The sequence below is a fragment of the Lissotriton helveticus genome, chromosome 8, assembly GCF_964261635.1.
Source record: "Lissotriton helveticus chromosome 8, aLisHel1.1, whole genome shotgun sequence".
NCBI classification, from domain to species: domain Eukaryota; kingdom Metazoa; phylum Chordata; class Amphibia; order Caudata; family Salamandridae; genus Lissotriton; species Lissotriton helveticus.
Genome location: NC_136069.1, coordinates 401,536,393 through 401,545,092, shown reverse-complemented (window position 1 = coordinate 401,545,092; position 8,700 = coordinate 401,536,393). Strand labels below are relative to the sequence as shown.

At 45.4% G+C, this 8,700-nt stretch overlaps 1 long non-coding RNA gene across 1 annotated transcript; it reads left to right on the top strand.

The window, feature by feature from the left end:
- Window positions 1–2,762: 2,762 nt before the first annotated feature.
- Window positions 2,763–5,132, top strand: LOC144771660 (uncharacterized). Its single transcript, XR_013599417.1, has 3 exons — window positions 2,763–2,855; window positions 4,084–4,215; window positions 4,942–5,132. It is a non-coding gene; the product is annotated as an uncharacterized LOC144771660 (long non-coding RNA).
- The last annotated feature ends 3,568 nt before the right edge of the window (window positions 5,133–8,700 follow it).

Sequence of the window (8,700 nt, the reverse complement as noted above, 5' to 3'; positions counted from 1 at the left end):
ATTTTTCAATCCCAGTAATAAAAAATGTGTTATGTAACATTTCCTTCCATTACGAGACAAAATAGGGGGTTGTGTATGGCATCTGAAAATATGACATGTTTTTTCTAGACGTCACAACATCTGATGCGGCACAGATGACCACCAGTGCCGGGGCCAGCACTGCGGAGGGCTCCAATCTAGGGGCGGATGCGGCAGCGCCACCAGGAGGAGATGGGGGGGAAGGCTCAGCGGTGGCGGACGGTGGTAAGTTATTATACTCCTTACTCATTGACATTTTTGAGTAGGCTCGCAAAGGAGTGTATGATGTACTGTACAGTACACTAGTACAAGTACACTGTACTGTTAAGAACAGTTACTAATTTAGAACTACTTTTTTGGCTATCATAGAGAAGACAGTCAACCTTGACTTGTAATAGCATTAGCGGCGGTACTTCTCGGGTAAGCAATGGCCCCCTCTATTTGACTTCAACTCAGCTGGCAAACTTTTATCGTGAAGCCAAGTCATATCAGATGTACTATTGGGATGTGAAGAACGAAAAGTGAAAGAAGGGTGAAACGAAGGACGAGCGAGTCTTAACATTTATGACTGTAAAGAATGGTGTTTTTGAATGCAAGTCAAGAGAAGAAGACGTGGTTTTCAAAATATAATGAAAAGGGTGTTAGTTGGTTGTTGAGAAAAAGAAAACTTGGTACATTTGAGACAGTAAGAAGAATGATAGACGTACTTTGGAAGCCTGGATGTTATCTTCTTTTTCCTCATCGATAGCAGAGGTGAATGATGTAGTAGAGCAGACACTGAATGGATAAAGATTGTTACTTTGAACAGCATGTCCGTGCCAGAGTAGCAAAGCTGAGGAAATCCGAATACTAGAATTTGTGATTGATCACAAATACTCCCTGCCTTGACTAACAGTACAGTACTTTATAACCCTGGGCGTAGTTCGCGTAGCCGCACTCCGCGACGCTACGCGAAGACGCACTTGCACTCCGCGAGCTACACGTAGCTCCGCGGACATGCGTAGTAGCTTGCTAGACCCGTTCGCGCGCCGTTTTTCGTCTTCGGGAGCGCGGTGCGCGTGTTCGGGGCGCTGTCTGCATGCTCGAGATAGCTAGCGCGCTAAGTTACTCAATGAGGTTTGTCCCGCCCGCTTGCGTTCCCTTATTTCCGGTTCCGGGTCACAAGTAACGTGTTCGCGTTGTGTTAGACATGTTCGGGAACTCATCTTCTCGTTCGCACTGCCAAAGTGCGTGATCGCGTCAAATATCGCGCGAACTTACCGCGGCGGTCGCGACGGGCAGAGCCATCTTCGATTTCACACTCTGGCTATAGTTTTGGGCCTACTTTAGCATCTCACTCCTATCTCTTCCATCCTGGTCTTTTCCCTCAGTTTTTCTAACTCTCTTTACTTCTTACCTATTTCTGTCTGCGCCTAGGTTTATATTTCTCATTTTATGTTTACTTTTACCACTTTTTTTGCAACTTTTCTCTTGTTTTATATTACTTCCTTCTTTTATCTTTCTTCTTTCTTCCCCTAACCTTTTTGTCTTCAACTTTCCTTCTCCCCTCCACCCAGAACCATGGTGAAGGGTGCCAGCAGCATCGGCGGCTCAAAGGGCAAGGCGGCTGTGCCTAAAAAAAAACGTCTGCCTTGCGGCAGAATGCGCCCGGCAGGAGTGACGCCCCGCCGACTTTTTGGGGAGGAGGAGGTGGCCGCCCTGGTCTTTTTTATCCAACGTCACCTCCCCTTGACTTTGGCAGCAGGCCCGGCTCCGGCTACCAGCGCATTGAAGAGCGTCTCCGGCGGTGGGCGAAGGTGCGCCGTGCAGTCTTCCGCTGCTCCGGTATCCGGCGTACCCACCATCAGCTGTCCCACCGCTGGGCCGACATTTTGGACCGGGAGCAGGACCTGTTGGACCTGCTTGGTGTGGAGGTTGTGGGTCTTGGTGAGTGGCTACCCCAAAAATAAAGTGTGTATGTATATATATATATATATATATATATATATATATAGTTATATATATATATATATAGTTATATACATATATATATATATATATATATATATATATATATATATATATATATATATATATATATATATATATATATAGTTGTATAAATATTGTTATTGTATCTTTGTAAATATTGGCTGAATAAGTAACGCGATGACTGTTGCTCCTAGTTACATTTGCGATGTATTCCGGTTTTATATACTGTCATTGTATGACAGTGTTCTTCTTCTTCACTGGCTCTTGCGTGTTGTTTCAACTTGGCGCTAGCTGTTGCTGTTTATTGATGTGAGATTTTCTTTATTGTTGAGAACTGAAGTTAGTTAATGCTATTAATAGAGTCTTGTCCTTCCTTTGTCCGTCAGTGAAATAGCAGTGGATGGATAATTGTACGTAGTTTGCATATTGTAGCATTTTTTTCACGGCCTTCTCTTCTGCATGAATCGAATCCTTTTCTTGCAAAGAATGCTAACGTTACTTTGTTCTTCTTACCTCAGCCAGGGCCGGCTCTAGGGGGCATGTGCAAGCTGTGCAACTGCACAGGGGCACCAAACTTGAGGGGCCACCGCACCAATAGATATCCTTAATTTAATAATACTCTAAGGATGGATACATATTTGCGTTGCGGCCCCTGGCATGGATTTGTTGCCTCCGGCTCTGTTCCACTGTAGCAGTGTTTTTTGCAATGATGTCTATGTTTCACAGCACTCAATGTTTTTCTCTTTGTTTATTATTTTTTACATGAACCACAGAACCCAGGGGCAAGCAGAATACAGGGACCGAGTCGGCGGGTGAACCACCACTTACACAGAGCTCCTCTACTGAGGATCCTGCTGCTGTCCCCAGTAAGTCCAACAGTGCTTGTTTTTTCCTCTGTAATGTGTCTGCTTTGGCAATTGACTGCAACCAAGTATGCATCCAGAATGATGTTTGTCTAGTATTTTTGTAAACGTTAGTATACCACTACTAGTCTTGTGGGTATTCTATCTCCTATGGAGTTATATATATATTACACAACTATGTAACTATGCACACGAAAATTGGATGTTGGTACTGATAGGCAGGTTGGACCTTACTTACACCTCAGTCACAGAACTCTGAGGAACGCACAATTCACTGAACGTCAGCCTATATGGCCTGAGTCATTGGTCAATTATTCAATTCACACTCCTGAACCCCAATACCAAGATGCCGAATGCTTTTAGGACACAAACCGTTACCTAAGAAACCCCCTTTTGCTCACTCACTCGTGTGAGTCTCTAAGACAACAGACACTGAAAATAAACTTCAGAGTCAAAGTGGTCATTCAAAAGCTTTATTTTGTTAGAAGTAAGTAAGTAACATCAATGTTTTTAAGTTGTTCCGTCAAATACGTTGAAGGGCCCACCAGAAAAAATCCAGAGTTAAAAAAGGCATAATAAAGTAATCAACATTTGTACAGCTACTAGTGCACAATAGGGAAATGTGGCAACTATCGGAGACCTCTCACCAACGTATACTAGTCAGATATTCCTCTTTTTTTGTAAGCTATGGAAATGTCCGCTTCGTAGAAGGCAATCTTCTCACCTGCCGAAAAATAATGACAAAAGTGGTGCACGTTAGACAGTATGAAATACATTTATGCCAGTTTTATGCAGCCATGCTAAAAAGAAGTTGTAACCTGTAAGCAAACTCTATTCCACAATCCACATAGAAAACTTAAATACGGGCCCTTTTACTTTCCCACCTCTTCAGGTGTATGCATTGAACAATGATGTGTTGCCCCAGAGCGTCTTCTCGTACTGCGCAACAAGCTGCGAGTTAACATGCGCAAAACTGGATACATTGATGTACAAAGGTTACATAGTTCACTTCCAATTTCCAAGGACTAGAGTAGCAGGACAGATGAGATGAGCTTGGGTACCATACCATAACACTGAATGCTAATATGTGTAGTGACTCTGCTGTACTATGCAATGTGGACTCATACTGATTACGTACGTTGTACTTAACTGTTTTGAAGAACTCCATTCTTGGTGAACAAGTAGAAAGGGGGCTGTGCATCCATCTAAAAAGGTGTACTTATTTTTATAGGTGCAGAACCCTTACCATCGACCAGTGCCGACGGGGACAGCGGCGCAGCTTCAGCGATCCCGGCGGGGACAGGAGGAACAGAGGCACCTACACCAGCAGCAGTGGGGGGGGAGCCAACAGCGGCGGGCGATGGTAAGTTACATTCAATAGTGATCTGCATTACTTGGTGGGAGGGGAAAACTTTCTCACTGTACTCTACTGGAAAATATATGATGTTACCTTTACTTGTCATTAGCATGCTAAGCATTACCACTACAGTAATGCAAGTGGCTGATAGCAGTCGGATGCATGGGTTGTTGTTAAATCATGTAAAGGGGAAAACACAGCTGCCAGCGTGGTTGGGAGACACACCCAATACCGGTGGTTAGTGGATAGTCTCAGCAGCAGCGGTGTTTTGGGCAAACCCAAAGGCAAGGGAAGGAGGGGACGACTGGGTGCATGGGTCGTTGCTGGTGAAACACAAACCAAATAAGGTTTGTTGCGCGGTATAAAGTATTATAGTCTTTACTAGACATGTGCTACTAGCTGCCCCCTGTTAATTAATGTTACTTTGAGAGTGTTCCCGCCTTCCCGGAATCAGAGTATATAATACAAAAGGAGATATGAAAAAGACAGGTGTTCGTTCTAATGTGTGTGACCGTTGAAGTACACCCATGCTAATAGGGCAGGCATAATGCCGTGCCAAAAAGTCCAAAAAATTAATAGAGGCTGTAGAATGTTCAAGATAGACGCAACGCAATTTCTGGTACTCAGCTTGCTTGCTAGTGCTACTGTGCCGCCCACTATGTGTTGAATCAATGTTGTGTTCTTGATTTGCGGGGAGTTTGGATTACAACAATTCTGTTTCTTTCTTTATAGTTACTCCTTCCCAAAAACCAACAAGGAAGGAGTTGGCAGTCCGGGCCCGGCAGCGGAAACTGCAGGCAATTGTAGAGGCCTACCGCCGGCTGGTGGATCAGGCCGAGGAGGAGGAGGAGGAGGCGGCGGCAGCAGCTGCTGCCTCTTCCAATGCCCCGGGCCCCAAGCCTGCAGGACTACGTCGCCGTGGTCAGGCAGCCGCCCGCCGCCGCATTGTTACATCTTCGGCGGCCCCCCCCCAACAACCACAACATGCATGCAAGTGTAGGTGCCGTGATTTCAAAGCAAAGATTCTCCGCCGGGTAGCGAAGTTGGAGGAGGAGCGGAAGAAGCTGGAGGACGGTCTAGAGGAGCGTGTGAAGATAATGGTGGACAAACACCTGAAAGCCCGCCGGCTTTGAAATGGACCCTGTTTTTTGCCCCTTTTTTAATCCTTTTGTTGGTGGGTGGGATGTGGGAGTTGGGGTGTACATTTGGGTTGAAATTTGGTTGGGGTTAGGGGAGGGTAGGGACAGCTCTGGGTCAGGGGGTTACATTTGTTATATATTTTATTTTTCCATTATCATTATGAAAATATAAAAATAAAACAAAGATATTTTCACAAGAAAACATTTGAAGTTCATTTGTGTTTGTTGGGGGGGTGGAGGGGGGACTGTTTCACAAAAAAATGTACGTTGTGCAACATGAACATGAACTACGAACGATAAATTAAGTACTGACTGCACCTGTAGTAGTAGGGTCACAAGTGCATAAATAATTTATATTATTAAATAACATGGGAAGATTGCCCATCACGTGAGTCTGAAGTTACTAGTATAATTTAATTCCATGCACATTTGCTCAGAGTCGGCTAAACAATCCTATGCAATGCATTGCATCATTCCTTTAATATACCTGTCCTAGTTGTCAGGGAAGAGGAGCTCGTCCTCAAACTCTGTGCGTTCAGACAGAAGTAGGTCATGTAACCCAGTAGTGAGGACGTCTTCTTCGCACTCGCTTTCTTCATCCGGCGGTGATTCACGTACTTGATAGTCTGGTGGTATGAAGCGTTGATTTATTTTTATCATTGTCAGCCGCTCCACGCTTTTGGGGGAGAGACTAGTCCTTTTCGATGTGACAATGGCACCAGCAGCACTGAAAACCCGCTCAGAGGAGACACTGGCTACAGGACAAGCCAGATACTTTATCGCCAGCCTGCTCAGCACTGGCCACTGTCTCCTTCTTTCATACCAATAGACCAATGGGCTTTGCTCCATGAACACCTCTGTTGTGTCATCCAGATAGGCCTGAACCATCCGCTCAATGTTCATTGGTGCTCGGCTTTGCTGGTCCTCTTTTCCCTTTGCAACAGCAACGGACTTACCCATCCCTTTCTGTAGAAAAAAAGCAGTTATGCTTTTGGTTGGGTCTGCTGAATCAGATCGTGTAGGTGCTGCTTTTGGTACTGTTGGTGCCTGCTGGAAAGCAGACGCACTGCTCTCATGCTGTGAAGAACTTGCGTCAGGAGTACTTGGACTGGCCTGGGCTGGCAGTGGCAGGCCTTTAAGTAACAGCCGTTCAGTTTCTAACTCATTAGCTTCCGCAGCTATGGAAGTTTTGTACTTGTCAACATCCTCATCTGAAAATGGAATTACTTCGTTACTGCTGACAAATAATTTGTACCGTGGATCCAAGATTGTTGCAGTTATGTAATGTTCACCTGACACAATATTGTTGAGCCTTACATTTTCACACAAGCGGTTGACTAAGCCCTTGGCTAAGGTATATGCATCAACTTTTTGTTCGTCACCTTCGTATGTTTGACAGACCTCCTTCACCTGTTGCTCAAGCATGTACAACAATGGGATGGCTTGGCCCATAGTACAGTCCTCCCTGCTAACTGCACGTGTGAAGACCTCAAAGGGTTGTAGCATCTCTGTGATGCATTTAATGAGGTCCCACTGCCACATCTCAATGGTCAGGGCTTTAAGATTAACAGTAGGATCCCCTAATCTTCTTGACATGACATAAGCATTCAGTGGGATGTACTGCTCAAAGAGACGCTCAAGCATGAAATAAGTTGAGTTCCAACGTGTTGGGACCTCCTGGATCAGTGCTTTGACTGGCAACCTATGCTCTTGCTGAATGACCCGTAGCAGCTTCCGTCCTTTGAAAGAATGGTTAAAGTGCGTGCATATTCTTCTGCAGATGGCCATTATGTTGCTGACTTTGGCTTCATTTTTCAGAAAGTCTTGCACGACTAAGTTTATGCAGTGTGCCAAACAGGGTACCCTGAAATAATGTCCTTCTCTCATTGCCATCACTACATTACTGCCATTGTCGGTGGAAACAAAACCAATCTTAAGGCCTCTTGGTTTCAGCCATTCAAAGACCTTGTCGTTAAAGTCAGACAAAATGTTTTCAGCAGTATGACTTTTGTCCATACCAAACATGGCTATAGTTGCATGTCTGCGCGTATCATTAAAAATTCCAGCAACGTCACGGAGGCCTGAAGTTAACTTGTCTTTAACACCTGCAAAAGAGATCCAGTGTGCGGTGATGCACATGAAATCTGTAGCATCGCAACTGCTCCACATGTCTGTTGTCAGGTGGATACAATGGACAACACTCTGTTGTAAGGCTTTCCCAATCAATTCCAGCACATCGTGGTGTAGTGCTGGAACAGCCACTCGGGCAAAATAGTAGCGACTGGGAACGTTCTATTTTGGGCAGAGGGTTGCCACTAATTCCAGAAATCCAACAGCCTCAACAAATGAAAATGGGAGAAGGTCCAGTGCTAACATTTTCGCAGGTTTGGCATTGTATAAACGTGCTACTGGGTGGTTCCGCTCGTACTTTCCCTCCTGCCTTAACATGCTAGGAATGGTAAGCTGCTTTGCATGTCTTTGAGTTGTGCTAGACGGACCACCTTGCATCGCAGACTTTGCACTCCTTGGTGTTTCCAGCTGACTCTGGTGCCACTGAGAAGTTGCAGATGCGGAGGATGTGGACTTTACCACTCCAGTGCTGGCGACAGGGGTCCATTGTGTACCACTCCTAGATAGAAGGTCATCGTCTCCCTCTTCTTCTACCTCCTGGTCAACCATGAGTGGACCTTGTACCACTGTATCCCCACCAACACGAGTGCTAACATTTTTTAAGCTTGCAAGGTGGTTCTCCCACCTAATCAAGTGTGTTTTTTTCAAATGGGTCGTTTGGCCTCCAGTCCCATAGTTTGTACCAAGCTTACCACAACTAACATTGACATGACAAATGGTGCATACAGCAATGTTCTCCTGAACTGGGTGAACCGTAAAGAAGTCCCACACTGGGGAGGTAAACTTTTGTCTCCTGCCATAGGAAGAGGAGGACCCACTGCCAATGCCGGATGGACTGGAGGATTGTGGAATTTCACTATGGGACAGCTCAGTCCTAGTACTGCCACTACCTCCTTCTGTTGAAGTGGCGCTTCTGCTGGATGTCGGATGCTGCCGGGCCTTCGCTGTTGAAAAAATTGGAGCTGGTGTTACTTTGGGTGTTGAGTGTGTAGGAGTTATGCGTGGTACCTGCTCATCAGTCATTGCAGCATTTCTGGATAGGGTGAAAATGTTGGTCTCTACATCCTCTGCACCAGGAATAACGCTTGTGATGATGACAGTGTCAGACCCGTCTTTATCACCAGCAGTATCCTGCTCACCTACATCGACCTCCATAAGTTCAAGCCTGCCTGGAAACTTCCTTTTTCCTAGCATGGTCTTCTTGGGATGTCTCTCCTTTGAA